General features: G+C 41.9%; 1 protein-coding gene across 1 annotated transcript in view; it reads left to right on the top strand.

Moving 5' to 3' along the window:
* Window positions 1-17,509, top strand: part of hydin (HYDIN axonemal central pair apparatus protein) — a 1,114,396-nt gene that overhangs the window by 123,341 nt on the left and 973,546 nt on the right. The gene's annotated exons all lie outside the window — the stretch shown is intronic.

Genomic DNA, 17,509 nt, shown 5'->3' on the forward strand with positions numbered 1-17,509 from the left:
TTTTTTCAAATGTCTTCTGGAAATCCAAGAACAGTACATCAACTGGCTCCTCTTTATCCACAATGCATGTTCCTTCCTCAAAATACTCCAATAAGTTGGTTGTATGTGATTTCCATTTCACAAAACCATGTTGACTCCGCCTGATTCCCTTGAATTCATCCAAGTACGTTGCTATGACTTCTTCAATAATAGCTGTAACATTTTCCCTATGGCAGATGTTAAGCTAACAAACCTGTAGTTTCCTGCTTTCTGTCTCCTTTTTGAATAAAGGTACATTTATCATTTTCCAATTTGATGCCATTTTCCTCAATCTAGGGAATTTTGAAAATTAAAACCAAAGCATCTCAGTATCCACCTCATTTAAGACCATAGGATGAAGTCCATCAGGACCCATGGGCTTGTCAGCCTGCAGCACCAATAATTTGCAAAGTATCTCTTTCCCAGTGATTGTAATTTTCCTGATTCCTCCCTTCCAATTTCTGATTTATAGCTGTTTCTGGGAAGTTACTTGTATCTTCTATAATGAAAACTGATGCAAAATACCTGTTCATACAGGTTGTGCATGTATGCTTGATTGAGTAATGATTGGGCTTGTGCATCCTCCATATATTATTTACCTAGTTTATGTGCTGTAATTGGGCGCAAGCCTGAAAGAATAATACATGTGTGTGAAGGTGGGTAATGGAAACCCGCCCAAGGATGAAACAGAAGAGCAAGCTAAAAATTGTCTAATATCCACCTAGATAAAGAAACCTTTTTTAAGTGGGAGACCCAATATTTTTGAAATGAGGCGAGAAGAATTATTTTGATTTAGAGAGTCATGAATCTTTGGAATTCTGTTTGCCACAGTGCAATGGAGACAGGGTCAATGAATATTTTTGAGGTACAGGTAGATAGATTCTTCACTAACAAGGGAGTCAGAAGTTACAAGGAGTTAACGGAATAAGTAGTTGAGAGCATAATCAAATTAGCCATGATCTCATTAAATGGTGGAGAAGACGCAAGAGGCCAAATGATCAAATCCTGATCTTAATTTGGAAATTTATAGGGATAGAATATGCTTTGACTAATTTTGTGTTTTGTATTTCTCCACAACTCTAGAATAGACTTCAAAAGTCTTTGCCATGTATATTAAATCAACTGCACTGCCCTCATCTATATATCGAGTCATCTCTTCAGAAAATTCAAGCAAATTTGTTAAGACGTGATCTGCTGACAAAGCCATGCTGACTATCCTTGCTAAATTCTTGCCTCTCCAAATGGAGATTAATTCTGTCCCTCAGAATTATCTTCCAATAATTTCTCTACTACTGATGTCATAGACTTATAGGCGGGAATTTTACCGCCTTGGCAGGCTCGCAGAACAGAATTCTCCATTGGCCATGGATGGGATTGTACGTGCCTCGCCCGAGCGAAGTCGTAAAAGTTTGCACATGTAATGATATAGTGCACAAAATGTTCTTTGGCCCATCGAGTCAGCACTGACAATATCTACTATTAAAGGCGTGCTTAGCCTGTTTTCCTGCACTTGTCCCATATACTTAAATGTTACGATATTTCAAATGCTCATCCAAATATTTTTTAAAGGTTACAAGGTTTCCAGTCTCCACTACTTTCCCGGGCAGTGCATTCCAGATTCCCACCATCCATTCAGAGGAGATTTGAGAAAAAACCTTTTTCTCAAAACACCTTTGAATCTCCTGTCTTGTACCCTAAAGCTATGTCTTCTCTTGATTGACCCCCTTTAAGTTTATTTATTAGTATTATAAGTAGCCTTAACACTGCAATGAAGTTACTATGAAAACCCTCTCATCGCTAAATTCTGGCACCTGTTCGAGTACACTGGGGGACAATTTAGCGTGGCCAATGCACCTAACCAGAACGTCTTTTAGATGGAGAGGGTATATCAGAGAAAACCCATGCAGACACGGGGAGAACATTCAGACTCGCTCAGCTAAGGGGAACAGCTGTTCCCTACTCATCCTATCCATACCCCTCAATCTTTTATACCTCAATCATGTCTCCCCCTTAGCTTTCTCTGCTCTAAAGAAAACAATCCAAGCCTATCTTGTCTCTCAAATGCTCCACCCCAGCCAACATCATGGTGAATCTCCTCTGTAGTGAGGGGGGCATAGATGGGGACTGCAATGCACGGCATCGTGGGGGTGGAGCAGAGCAGGGTTTGAAATGCGTATACTTTAATGCGAGGAGTATTCGCAATAAAGTGGATGAACTTGCAGCGTGGATCAGTACCTGGAACTTTGTTGTGGCCATTTCAGAGACATGGATAGAGCAGGGACAGGAATGGTTGTTGCAGGTTCCGGGGTTCAAATGCTTCTGTCGGAGTAGAGAAGGAGGTAGAGGGGGGGAGGGGTAGCATTATTAGTCAAGGATTGTATCACAGTGTCAGAGAGGAAGTTTGATGAGGACTTGTCTGTTGAGGTAGTATGGGCTGAGATTAGAAGTAGGAGAGGAGAGGTCACCCTGTTGGGAGTCTTTTATAGACCTCCTAAAAGTTCTAGAGAGGTTGAGGAAAGGATTGCGGAGACGATCCTGGATAGGAGTGAAAGTAATAGGGTAATTGTTATGGGGGACTTTAACTTTACTAATATTGATTGGAATAGCTCTAGCTCATTAGAGGGGTCAATTTTTGCACAAAGCGTGCAGGAAGGTTTTTTGACTCAGTATGTAGATAGACCAACTAGAAGTGAGGCTATATTGGATTTGGTGCTGGGAAATGAGCCAGACCAGGTGTTAGACTTGGAAGTTGGTGTGCATTTTGGTGATAGTGACCACAATTCGGTTATGTTCACCTTAGTGATGGAAAGGGATAGGCATGAACCTCGGGTCAGTAGTTTTAGCTGAGGGAAGGGTAATTATGAGGCTATTAGGAGAGAATTAGGAAGCATAGGTTGGACTAGGAGACTACAGGGTCTGGGAACATCCGAAATGTGGAGTTTTTTCAAGGAGCAGCTACTGCGAGTCCTTGATATGTATGTCCCTGTCAGGCAAGGAGGAAATGGTCGAGCTAGGGAACCGTGGTGCACTAAAAAAGTTGATACGCTGGTTAAAAGGAAAAAGGAGGCTTATGTCAGGATGAGACTTGAGGGCTCAGGTAGTGCACTGGAAAGCTTTAGATTGGCTAGGAGGGAGTTAAAAAGTGAGTTAAGAAGAGCTAAAAGAGGACATGAGAAGACTTTGGCTGATAGGATTAAGGAGAATCCTAAGGCGTTCTATAGATATGTTAAGAACAGAAGATTGGTTAGGGCAAGATTAGGGCCAGTTAGAGACAGCAGTGGGAAGTTATGTGTGGAACCGGAAGAGATTGGAGAGGCATTGAACCAATATTTCTCTTCGGTATTCATGCAGGGGGACATAAATGTAGCTGTAGAGAACACTGGGTTATAGGGTTGTAAACTGGACAGTATTGCAGTTGATAAGGAGGATGTGCTAGACATTCTTGAGGGTTTGAAAATAGATAAGTCCCCTGGGCCGGACGGGATTTATCCTAGGATTCTCTGGGAGGCAAGAGAGGCGATTGCAGAGCCTCTGGCTCTGATCTTCAGGTCGTCGTTGGTCACAGGTATAGTGCCAGAAGATTGGAGGATAGCGAATGTTGTCCCATTGTTTAAGAAGGGGAACAGAGACTTCCCTGGGAATTATAGACCACTGAGTCTTACTTCTGTTGTGGGCAAGGTTTTAGAAAAAATTATTAGGGATAGGATTTATAGTTATTTAGAGAGTAATGAATTGATTGGAGATAGTCAGCATGGTTTTGTGGAGGGTAGGTCGTGCCTCACTAACCTTATTGAGTTTTTTGAGAAAGTGACCAAAGAGGTGGATGGGGGTAAGGCAGTTGACGTGGTATATATGGACTTTAGTAAGGCGTTTGATAAGGTTCACCATGGAAGGCTTCTGCAGAAAATGCAGATGTATGGGATTGAGGGTGATTTAGTTAATTGGATCAGGAATTGGCTAGCAGATAGGAGACAGAGGGTGGTGGTTGATGGTAAGTATTTGTCATGGAGTTCGGTTACAAGTGGTGTGCCTCAGGGATCTGTTTTGGGGCCACTGCTGTTTGTAATTTTTATAAATGATCTGGATGAGGGTATAGTTGGGTGGATTAGTAAATTTGCTGATGACACCAAAGTCGGAGGTGTGGTAGATAGTGAGGAGGGGTGTCATAGTTTACAGAGAGACTTGGACAAGTTGCAGAGCTGGGCTGAGAGGTGGCGGATGGAGTTTAATGTGGAAAAGTGTGAGGTAATTCACTTTGGCAGGAATAACAGATGTGTAGAGTATAGGGCTAACGGTAGGACTCTGAATAGTGTTGATGAACAGAGGGATCTAGGTGTATGTGTACATAGATCCCTGAAAGTTGGGAATCAAGTAGATAAGGTAGTTAGGAAGGCATACGGTGTCTTGGCGTTTATTGGTAGGGGGATTGAATTTAGGAGCCGCAGCGTCATGTTGCAACTGTAGAAAACTCTGGTGCGGCCACACTTAGAGTATTGTGTGCAGTTCTGGTCCCCACATTATAGGAAGGATGTGGAGGCATTGGAGAGGGTGCAGAGGAGGTTTACCAGGATGTTGCCTGGTATGGAGGGGAGGTCCTATGAGGAGAGACTGAGGGATTTGAGGTTGTTTTTGTTAGAAAGAAGGCGGCTAAGAGGGGACCTTATTGAAACATAAAATGATTAGAGGTTTAGATAGGGTGGACAGTGATCGCCTTTTTCCTCGGATGGAGAAAGCTAGCACGAGGGGGCATAGCTTTAAATTAAGGGGTGGTAGTTATAGGACGGATGTCAGAGGTAGGTTCTTTATCCAGAGGGTGGTGAGGGATTGGAATGCCCTGCCTGCTGCAGTTGTAAATGCGCCTAGTTTGGGGGCGTTTAAGAGATCCGTGGATAGGTTTATGGATGGAAAGGGATTGGTTTAGGTTAGAGGGTCATTGCTTTTTAATTGGTCAGCGCAACATTGTGGGCCGAAGGGCCTGTTCTGCGCTGTTATGTTCTATGTATCCTTTCCAGAGCTACTGAAATCTTCCTATAGTGACATGACCAGAGAGCACATAGTACTCCAACTGAGGCCTAACGAACACTTTGTACAACTCCCATATTACCTCCTTGCTCTTATACTCCACACCATGACAGATGAAAGCAAGTGTCCCATATACCTTCTTAACTATCTTATTCACGTGCCCTGCTGACTTCAAGGATGTGTGAATAATTACTACAAGATCCGTCTGTTCTATTGAGTTACCCAGTGCCCTGCCATTCATTAAATACTCCCTCATCTTGTTTCTTCTTCCAAAATGCATCACCTTGCACTTATCAAGGTTAAATACCATCTGCCACTGCTCTGTCCATCTGATCGATCCATCTATATCTTCCTGTAATCTACAACCATCTTCGCTATCAACCACCCTACCAATCTTGGTGTCGTCTGCAAATTTGCTCAACCTGCCCCCTCACATTTTCACCTATCGTTTATGTATATCACAAACAATAAGGGTCCAAATACTGATCCTTGTGGTATACCACTGGACACCAACCTCCAGTCACTCGGACAACCTTCTACCGCTATCCTTTGTGTCCTGTTACTGAGCCAATTTCTGATCCATCTCATCAAAGTTCCCTGAATTCCATGCGCTTTAACCCTCTCAATCAGTCTCCCGCATGGGACCTTGTCAAAAACTTTGCTAAAATCCATATAAACTGCATCAACTGAACTTCCCTTATCCACATACTTGATCACATTTCTGAAGCAGTTTAACAAATTTGTTAGGCATGACCTCCGTCTGACAAAGCTATGCTGACTATTCCTTTTAGGAAGAAAAGGGCTGCAGGGAAAAGTCTGGAAACTACAGACCAATGAGCCTAACGTTTGTAATTGTTAAGTTGTTAGAAGACATTCTGAGAGACAGGATCTACATGCATTTAGCGAGACAAGGCTGATTAGGGACAGTCAGCATGGGTTTGTGAGTGGAAAATTATGTCTCTCAAATTTGGTTGAGTTTTTTTGAAGGAGTAACCAAGAAGGTAGATGAGGGCAGTGTGGTTGATGATGTCTACATGGACTTTAGCAAGGCCTTTCACAAAGTACCGCATGGTCGGTTGTTGCATAAGGTTAAATCTTCTGCGTGAGATAACCACTTGGCTTAATAACAGAAGCCAGAGGGTTGGTTTTCAAACTGGAAGTCTGTGACCAGCAGTGTGTCTCAGGGATCGTTGCCTGGTCCATATTAATGATTTGGATGAGAATTTAGGAGGCGTGGTTAGTAAGTTTTCAGATGACACCAAGATTGGTGGCTTAGTTGTCAGTGAAGAAGGTTATCTAGGGATTGCAATGGGATCTTGATCAATTGGGCCAGTAGGCTGATGAATGGCAGATGGCGTTTAATTTACATAAATGTGAGTTGATGCATTTTGGTAGATCGAATCAGGGCAGAACTTACTCAGTTAATGGTAGGGCGTTGGGGAGAGTTATACAACAGAGATCCAGGAGTACAGGTTCATAGCTTCTTGAAAGTGGAGTCACAGGTGGACAGGGTGGTGAAGAAGACATTCGACATGTTTGGTTTAATTGGTCAGAACATTGAATACAGGATTTTTTGTTGAAGTTATGTAAGACATTGGTAAGGCCACACTTGGAATCTCTGTACAGTTTTGGTCACCCTATTATTGAAAGGACATTACTAAACTAGAAAGAATGCAGAGAAGATGTACTAGGATGCTACCAGAACTTGATGTTTTGAGTTATAAAGAGAAGTTAGATAGACTGGGACTTTTTTCCCTGGAGCATAGGAGGCTTAGGGGTGATCTATAGAGGTCTATAAAATAATGAGGGACATAGATAAGGTAAAGAGTCAACATCTTTTCCCAAAGGTAAGGGAATCTAAAACTAAAGAGCATAGATTTAAGGTGAGAGGGGAGAGGTACAAAAAGGTTCAGAGGGGTAATATTTTCACTCAGATGGTGGTGAGTGTCTGGAATAGCTGCCAGAGATTGTAGTAGAGGCAGATACCCCATTTTGAAACCATGGAATGAATTTTAAGGAAGTGGGTACAGAGAGTGTATTCCCTGCCCCACTGACCAAAAGGTCCATGTTTAGTCTGTAGGCCTAAAATGTAGCTGAGCTGCAGTGATAACGCACTTTAACTAATTCAGAGTGGGACTTGCACTGCCATCTGAGAGGCACTTCTGCCCTCGAGAGCTGACATCCAATCTGGTTGGTTGCTATGTCACCCCTGCAGTGCCAAGATTGAACAGCAGTCTCTGAATAAGTGTCATGGATCTTGGACTTCAGGCAATTCTGGGATTTTGGACATGCTTGTCGGCAGACTGCAGAGAGAGGTGGGAGGAGATGGGATGGGAGGGCTGTGTTTTACAGGCTGGTGGGCAGACTTAAAAGAGAGGTTCGATCTTGGAGGAGGGGTGCCTCTATTGAGCATGGGAGCCATAGAAAGCAGTGTGTATCAAATATTTAGCAATTTACTCTCATATTCCTTGATATTTTAATTTTGCAGTTATTTTCTGCCTTCCTAATTGATTTCTTTTGACTTAGTTCCTAATTTTCTGTTTCCTTTTGTAATCCTCTCTTGTTGTTTTTGTGCCTAGATTGTGCCTTTTTTTCAATTTCAATTATCATCCTTATTATTTGTTCATGTATTTTTATAGAACATAGATTTATACCAGATTATTTTTCTTCTGGATGCTACTACCCATCATTTGAGATATTTTTCACTGTTTTATTTACCAATATTTTCTGATTTATTTTCCTATACAATTCTAATCTCCTCAAATCAGTTTTTTTCTAGTCTATTGTTGATATCCTTCTCAGTCTTTATTTTAAGCTTAATTATGGTATAATCCACAACTAGTTATGTTATGATCCTCAATGTTGCCTTACACTGAATTCTCTTTTCTGTTCTGGTTCATTTTCATTACTGGATTCAGCAAGGATTCCTTATTTGGGTTTCTTACATACTGAATAAGAAAGGAGTCCTGAATACATTGTAAATGACCTGTTTCCCTTTCCCAACCTATCTGTTTATTTGTGTGCAGTTGAAATATCCTGTGATCATTATTTTTGACTGTTTCTCATTTCACTCATTTGCTTAAATATTTCTTCCTCCATCTTCCTGCCATGATTGGGTGTCTCAGCATGATGTATCCTTTTCAATTTTTATCTCAATTCTTGTGTTTTATTATCCTTTCAGTATTGTAGAGGATGGCATGGTAGCACAGTGGTTAGCACTGCTGCCTCACAGCACCAGGGACCTAGGTTCGATTCCCAGCTTGGGTGACTGTGTGGAATTTTCATATTCTCCCCATGTCTGCGTGAGTTCCCTCTGGTTTTCTCTCTCATTCTGAAAGACGTGCTGGTTAGGTGCATCGACCTGAACTGGTGCCAGACTGTGGCGACTAGGGGAATTTCACAGTAACTTCATTGCCGTGTTAATGTCAGCCTTACTTCTGACTAATAAATAAACTTTTAGAGACCAGCGCGTCACTCAGTATTCCAAAAGTCAAACTAAGGTTCTATTTAAGTTTGGCATTAGCTTCGCTTTTGTACTTTATTTGGCTTTAAATAAACTTTACTCCTTTTCTGGCACTTTTTATTGCCCTATGCGATTTTTGTCCGTTTTTGCAACTTTTTTTGACCTTTGCACGGTTTAATTTCTTATCTTCTGAGGAATTAGCGATGTCCTATCAAAATCAGCCACCTCGCACAGAGTTGGCTTGAATTTCATTTCCTGTTTACTTGTCCATTATGCAACTTTGTTTATGTCTTCCCATGTGTTGACTCAACCCTCCACATTATCGTTGCTGCAAATTTCAATCTTATGCCTCTAATATCCGAGTCTAAATTATTTATATAAATAATGAACAACAGTACACTGGATGCCACTTCAGCTGGATCAAGAAACTTCCTTAACCATCTACTTTTGGTTTAGTTTTATAACATTAATTTTTCTACCTGACCCTACATTCACTAATCTTGATCATGAGTCTCCAATGTGGCACCTTATTAAAGACCATGTTCAGTACTCTGCCTTTGCCTATTCTTTCTGCTATTTCTTCAAATAAGGTTAGTTAAATATGACTGAAGAAGAATCATATTCGAATTGAAACATTAACACGATTTCTTTTTCCACAGATCCTGTCGGATCTTTTGGGTTTTTTCAGCACTTGCTGTTTTTATTTTAATTAAATGTGATTTTCTTTTGGGAAATCTATGCTTTTTATCTGATCTTTAAGCAAGCATTCTAATATTTTTTGTATCATTGACATTAAGTGAACTGATTTATAGTTCATGGGTTGATTCACCGTCTATTGTTTAAGAAAGTCTGTGAAGGGAAATGCACAATCATTGCTGCCCTGAGATTATTTTACAAGGTTGGAAACTACTGCATAAAGTTTTATAAAGAGATGTGCATCCGATCTAGAATCTAAAATCTCAAAAATTCTGGGACCCTGTAGCATCTTTTGAACTACTGATTAATTTGGCTATGTTGTACCTTTTAGCATTTCAAAATTTCCTCATGTTGGAAGATGCAAGATACTCAAGAAATGCCATGCAGGAAATCAGAGAAGGGACAACAAGTTGCATTTATATGGCATCTTTAATATAATATTAACATGAGGAACATTATCAAAAGAAATTGAACTGAGTCATATAAGGTGATGTTACACAGGATATCTGGTACAGAAACTGACCATTTGGTCTGAATAGTCAATACTGGTGTTTATGCTCTTCTCATGACTCCTCCCATCTTTCCTTATCAATATCTATCACTATAATCCTTTATTTTCGTCTGCCTCAAATACCTGACGACCTTCATCATAAGTGCATTTATACCATTTGCTTCAACCATTCTCATTTGTAATTCACACTAATTTTCCAGTAAGGAAGTTTCTTCTTAATTCCCTTTTCGATTTCTTTGCAATTATCATATTTCGAAGGCCACGAGGACATATTTTCTCTGTATCCACTCTGTCTAAGTTAAAAGATTTCTTTTAGGCTTGACTTCTTTTTTCAATTCTGTTAATCCTTTCCTGCTACGCATAGCTTCACATTTATGGTGTCATCTTTTAAATCTCCTCTGCACGCTCTGCAGTTCCTCTATCTTTTTCATAATACGGGTTATATATGTGTTATAGGAAGGAACTTAAAAAGGAAATTAGGAAAGCCAGAAGGTGTCATGAGAAGGCCTTGGCGGGTAAGATTAAGGAGAACCCTAAGGCGTTCTACAAATATGTGAAGAGTAAAACGATGAGAAGTGATGGAATAGGACCTATAAAATGTGAAGGTGGGAAAGTTTGTACGGAACCGGTAAAAATGGCAGAGGTGCTTAATGAATACTTTACCTCGGTATTCACGGTGGAAAATGATTTGGGTGGTTGTACTGCAGGTTTGCGGTGGACTGAAAAGATTGAGTACGTGGACGTTAAGAAAGAGGATGTGTTGGAAGTTTTGAATAGCATCAAGATGGATAAGTCGCCGGGACCGGATGGGATGTACCCCAGGTTACTGTGGGAGGCAAGGGAAGAGATTGCAGAGCCTCTGGCAATGATCTTTGCATCGTTGATGGAGACGAGAGAAGTTCCAGAGGATTGGAGGATTGCGGATGTGGTTCCTATATTCAAAGAAAGAAATAGAGATAGTCCAGGATATTACCAACCGGTGAGTCTAACCTCAGTGGTTGGTAAGTTGATGGAGAGGATCCTGAGGGACAGGATTTATGAACATTTAGAGAAGTTTAGTATGTTCAAAAGTAGTCAGCACGGCTTTGTCAAGGGCAAGTCGTGCCTTACGAGCCTGGTTGAATTCTTTGAAAATGTGACTAAACACATTGATGAAGGAAGAGCGGTAGATGTGGTTTATATGGACTTCAGCAAGGTGTTCGATAAGGTCACCCATGCAAGACTTCTTGAGAAAGTGAGAGGGCATGGGATCCAAGGGGCTGTTACCTTGTGGATCCAGAACTGGCTTCCCCTCAGAAGGCAGAGAGTGGTTATGGATGGGTCTTTTCTGCATGGAGGTTGGTCACCAGTGGAGTGCCCCAGGGATTTGTTCTGGGACCCTTGCTGTTTGTCATTTTCATAAATGACCTGGATGAGGAAGTGGAGGGATGGGTTGGTAAGTTTGCCAATGACACAAAAGTTGGTAGTGTTGTGGATAGTCTGGAGGGATGTCAGAAGTTGCAGCGTGACGTAGATAAAGATGCAAGACTGGGCGGAGAAGTGGCAAATAGACTTCAACCCGGATAAATGTGTAGTGGTCCATTTTGGCAGGTCCAATGGGATGAAGGAGTATAACATCAAGGATAAGACTCTTAGTGCAGCGGATCAGAAGGATCTTGGGGTCTGGGTCCACAGGACTCTTAAATCGGCCTCGCAGGTAGAGGATGTGGTCAAGAAGGCGTATGGTGTACTGGCCTTCATCAATTGAGGGATTGAGTTTAGGAGTCGGGAGATAATACTGCAGCTTTATAAGACCCTATTAGACCCCACTTGGAGTACTGTCCGCAGTTCTGGTTGCCTCATTACAAGAAAGTTGTGGAAGCTATTGAAAGGGTGCAGAGAAGATTTACAAGGATGTTGCCTGGATTGGGTGGCATGCCTTATGAGGATAGGTTGAGGGAACTCGGTCTTTTCTTCCTGGAGAGATGAAGGATGAGTGGTGACCTGATAGAGGTATATAAGATGTTGAGAGGTATAGATTGGGTGGATTCTCAGAGGCTATTTCCCAGGGCTGAAATGGTCGCTATGAGCGGACACAGGTTTAAGGGGAGTAGGTACAGAGGAGATGTCAGGGGTAAGTTTTTCACTCAGAGGATAGTGGGTGAGCGGAATCGGCTGCTGTCGGTGGTGGTGGAGGCGAATTCGTTAGGGTCTTTTAAGAGACTTGTGGATGAGTACATGGGATTTAATAGGATTGAGGGTTATAGGTAGGCCGAGTAGGTAGGGATATGATCAGCGCAACTTTTGGGCTGAAGGGCCTGTTTGTGCTGTAGTTTTTCTATGTTCTATGTTCTATAATATGGCACACAGAACTTCGCACAGTACTAAGTGTGTTGTAACCAAGGTACAATACAGGTTTAGCACAACTTTCCTATTTTTCAATTCTATCCCTCTTGAAATAAAAGTTGGTGCTTGGTTTGCTTAAAAAGCCTAAGCTTTTTCTGGGAAGATATTCAAAAGCCCTGGTTAAATAGATTTTAAGGAATGCCTTGGAGAGAGGAAAGTGTAGAGGTGGGAAAAGTTCAGGGAGGGAACTCAAGAACCTTGGGCTGAGGCATCTGGAAGCCTCATCAGTATAACAGGAGAGCAACGTTTGAAAGGGATGTGAAATAACTTGCACCATTAATACCTATGTAGCATCCATACGTTGATACTGTTTTGAAAATCCATTTGTACTATATCCAAAGGGCTTGCAGATAATGTATCCAAAGAAAAAGTTACATAATTAAATTAAACTAATACATAGGCCAGATCTTTCTGGCCCTGGAGTGATAGGGATTTGCCATGGCTGATGTGGCGAGCCAGCAAAATGTCCATTGACCTTGGTGGAACTAGAAGCTCTGATGGGCTCAATGCCAGTTTTCATCACATCATGTTTGACAACACAAGTCCCTATCCTAAATATTTCGACATTCTACCTTGTGTGATTTATTTTTTTAAACCTAGAAAACTTAAAAATCTGTTTTAAAAGTTTGTTCCAACTTTACAGGTGGAACCAAGTACACAACATTTAAACTTTAATAAAGTAAACCAAATTGTTCTCCCTGTTCTGACATGCTGGATTTATCTAAGAAAATGGACTATTACAAAACTTCTAGGCTGGAATTCTCTGGCCTTACGTGATGATAGGATTCTATGGTCCCATCAGCAGCAAATCCCCTGGTGCAGTTGGGTGGCTTCATTGGAATTCCCATCGACAGTGGTGGGACGAGAGGATCCTGCCGTGAGCAAACAGTGCGCTGCACTCCACTGCCAAGATGAATGCTGAGGGCTGCCAAAGACTCTCACCCCTAATGACTGAACCATTGAAAACTGGCTTTTTGCACAAAATAAATCTATTAACCATTGTGCACAGCATTTAAGACTGCCACAGCAACATGAACAATAATGTTGATGTTCATTGCCAAGGGATGAGAATATCTGATGGTGGGTGACCTTGATTTAATTTGATTGATAGTTTTCTATAAGCACCAACACTGCTTCATTGTTAATAATTTTCTACAGCAAAGCTAATTTTCAGTAAATCGGTTATTACAAAGTTTGCAAGAGGCTACCACCAAACATGTATCGAATACGTTGGAACAATGATGAAGGAATATGCTCTGAAAGCTGCTGATCATATTTTTCATGTTGCTCTTATATATTCCTGTCACGGTGCTGAGATGGGAATTCAGTGCAGCTACTATGTGTTCCAAGTAAAGAATCATTAAATAGAAAACAGTTAAAGGGTTCTTAAAAGAATTGGAATGCTCTATTAATTTAGTTTTGTAATTCATCTGCGATACCGTTGCCAGGTAGTAGTAACCTAGTTTAACTGCTGGTGTATTTTTTTTTCTGTATGGTGGCACATGGATTAGCACTGCTGCCTCACAGCTTTATTACTGTGAATAAAAATATATGCTACTTCTGAGTACTAAATTCTGAATTTTGGCTTCTGTGAACAGTGATTCACCTGTAGATATAGTTGATTCCTGCGAACAGAAACAGAATTGGGAGAGGACATCAATTGTAACACCATAATTACTAGGACAGGGAAAACTGGTTGGGAGATTGTCTCCTACAAAATTAGAAAATTTGTGTTCTTGGAAAAAGAATGTGAATGCAACCTGACCAAATAGCTTGATTTAATATTGTGTGGGTTTCTGAGGTCTTTGGATATGCATTGCTGGATTTTCGTGGAGTTGGGGAGATTCTGTGGAGCGGTAAAAATGTTGGCTGCGATTTGATTCTGAGATTCCAAATACATTCTTGGGGTTTTCAATTATTAATGGCAGAGGCAGGTCCTTACTGGCTCCGTTGTAGGAATAGGCATTTCCTAGTCCTCCATAATTTAGATGGATTCGGGCCAGAGTTGTGTTGTGTATCATAGCTTGCATGAGCGAATGTTTTGTAAGGAAAGTTGAAAAGGCCATCCGCAGCAGCAGCGTGCATTCCTCCACCCACCCCGCCTCCCGGGTATGTCTGCCCTGTACCCCAAGCTATAGGTTTGCTGCCATCCACCCACCCTATCTACCCTCATCCCTCCCATGTCAAGGTATGGTCATGCCCATTCACCTAGTATACACTGTATAGAACCAATCAACCCTATAGTGACAATAAGATTCGTAAAGAAAAGCTTTAGAAAGCCATCAGTCATTGATAAATTTTACTACAGGTGCATAGAAGTATTGGTCGTCCAAACTCTTTGACTTGTCAATAACTGAAACTGCAAACACCTGAGGCCTCCTTATCTTATATAAATGTTGTGAAATTGACAACATAGATCAGAGAGCCAGAGCTATCAATCATATAATGTTTTCCCTGGGGTTTGGGTGTTTCGGCCTCATTAAGCATTTTGGCTCAGAGCCCATAAATCCACTAACCTGTTGAAACACCTGATCCCCAGAAAATATGTTTTAAGACTGAAAGTCCTGGCTTTCTGGTCTATGTTGTCACTTTCATGATTTCTTTTGCACAAGATAAAGAGAAAAGATAAAGGTGGGGGGGGGACAGTCTTACCATCACATCTCATTGATGGACAGGGTGAGCCGATAAGATTGTGCGAGAGCTGAGGAATCAGGTTCATGCTCATCGTGATGGATATTTGGCAAGGTCAGCCTTGCACCCATTTTGGGCTCGAGCTTGAATAATTTATTGAAGTGAAATGGTAATCTTATTCATCCAGGCTCACCTGCCTCTGTGGCCTCACTGGAAGAGGTTCCCCCTGGCGAGGATCACGGCTAGCCTCCACCAACAGAGACCAGTTGTGGTGGTCTCGCTGGTAGAACTGAAGGCCATTGAGGAGCCCTGGGTGGTGTCCCTTGGGCATTGCCCATCCCTGGCACTGGCAACCAGGCACCGGCTGTGACAAAGGGGTGGGACCAGCAGGAGTGGGACATAGTGGGGGAGGGGGTTGTCCCACTGCCACATCAGAGACGGGTGGGGGGAAGGGGGGAACCTGCTGCCACACTCCATCAGGGATGGGTGGGGGGGGGGGTGGTCGGGGAAGGGCAGTGATCATGGGGAGGAGATTTGGGCCAGCATGTAGGGAAGGGAGGGGGAATCAGTATGGGTGGAGGTTGCGGGGATGATCAGTCTGGAAGGGTGTGGGATAGGTTGTGGGCCCCCCATGTTAGCTTGAAGGTGTGCTTTGTGTGAGGCTGGTTGACAGCTGTAGAGACTGTGATTGGCCTTTGCTGTTAGAGACCTGCACATGTGCAATTGTGCCTCTGTGGCTCTCAGCCAGCATTCGGGCTATTTAAGGCCCCCCTCCCTCTCACTCCTCCATAGGTGAAAAATCGTTTGAGGATTTTTTCATTTCCATGCATAAGATAACAGATTTGAACTTGCTCAAAAAATGGATCAGAAGCTCTCCTGTTTCCATGCCTGTCCTGGACTTAGAATTTTTTTGGTCAGGTCTCCCCAAAGTGTTTGCAATTTCTGATGTTGATACTTTATACAGTACTGATACTGAATGATTGACAGTTTTATGGGCTGTACCAAAAAGATTTTTTTTTTAGTCAAAAGTTACCAACTGTTCTTACCAACTTTTTTTACATATCCTATAATCACTATAGAATTTATGAGTTTGATGCAGTACAGTGCTAGTAAATAGAAATAGTTTAAGTAAATGTATTTGTATTTGTGGGTGTTAAAACTGTGTTAACATAGAACATAGAACATTACAGCGCAGAACAGGCCCTTCGGCCCACGATGTTGCGCCGACCAGTTACAAAAACAATGACCCACTAGCCTATACCAATCCCTTTTCGTCCATAAACCTATCCAGAGATCTCTTAAACGCCCCCAAACTAGACGCATTTACAACAGCAGCAGGCAGGGCATTCCAATCCCTCACCACCCGCTGGGTAAAGAACCTACCCCTGACATCCGTCCTGTAGCTACCCCCCCTTAATTTAAAGCCATGCCCCCTCGTGCTAGCTTTCTCCATCCGTGTTTGAACTTTAAAGTGAATTTATTTTCTTTATTTATTGGTTAAAGAGGTGAAATTTGGATCTAGTTTCACATTAGAGTGGCGACAGCAGATCTGGAGCTACTTGTATACCTGCATTTTAATGAGGTTTTATGACTCTTGAAGCCAAATTAAAACAAACATAGAGAAAATTGATCTGTTGTTCAGCAACGGGATTGGAGAGAGGTACACAAAGAGGATGACCCAGAAGGAAGCAGCGTTCCACAGAAAGTGACAGAACAGGCAGGACATGGAAAGGGACAAATAGCAAGTCCCAAACTAAAAATAGAGAAACAGAGAGCTGCAGGAATCGGACTAATGCAGAATAAGTCTGTGAGAAGCCAAAAATCCAAACAGACAGCCAGTCTGTAACTCCTTTCAGTAGCCTGTGAGGCAGTGGTGTTCTGATGGTATGGCTGAATACCTGAGAGAGTGTGTGGAAGGTGAAGCTTAAATACACGTAGCATTCCAGGGAGATGAACATCAAAAGGAGGGATCAAAACCCTGGAGATGGGCCCTTGTGGAAGGCTTCCTAGAGAAAGCATTGTTTGGGAGAACATCCCAAACAAAGTATTTTGAGAATTGAGATTGGAAACCATCATGTGAAAGACAGAGTTCCAGTGAGACCATTTGGCTCAGTGTGACAAGTATTGGGGCAGTTGATGGGAGACCTCTAGTATTCCTTTGGGGTGGCATCTGTCCTTGGTTTCAGAGCATGGTGTGTCTGAACACAGGTTACTGAACTGTGTACTTGCGTAGAGTATTAGAGTTTAAGATATATTTTGTAACTTGTGCATCATTACAAATAACATATATATATAATATAATATATATATATTTGTAAAGGTCTAGTTTTGTGTGAATTATTAGTATATATGTTCATCTTTTTTTGTTTAATAAATTTTTTACTCTTTTTTCCTAAAAGTTCACCAGTGGACTCTGTGATTCTGTATAGTAGCAATTCTCCATATTTTTAATAAAAAATAAAAGTTAAGAATCTATCAGTCTTAATTGCACCTTAGGATTGGATTTGTCCAACAGTAACATCAGCTAGGATTGTAACAGTGTTGAGTGGGTGAATGGGCATGTAATTATCATATCGGCACAGGGGCAGAAGGGGCCTTGGTGATGGATGGGGTGCATAACTTGGCATGGGGCCATGAGCAGTCTTAAGGGGTACACTGGGTGTACCTTGACATTTGGGACAGGGGAATATCTTGGCATGAGGGACATAGGGGTTGGGAGGCATGTGGTAGCATGGATGGGGTTTGGGAAATGTGTGCAGTGAGGGGCAAAAGCCAGTGCACCT

Source organism: Carcharhinus amblyrhynchos, chromosome 4, assembly GCF_965287045.1.
Source record: "Carcharhinus amblyrhynchos chromosome 4, sCarAmb.v2.hapA, whole genome shotgun sequence".
Classification (NCBI taxonomy): Eukaryota; Metazoa; Chordata; class Chondrichthyes; order Carcharhiniformes; family Carcharhinidae; genus Carcharhinus; species Carcharhinus amblyrhynchos.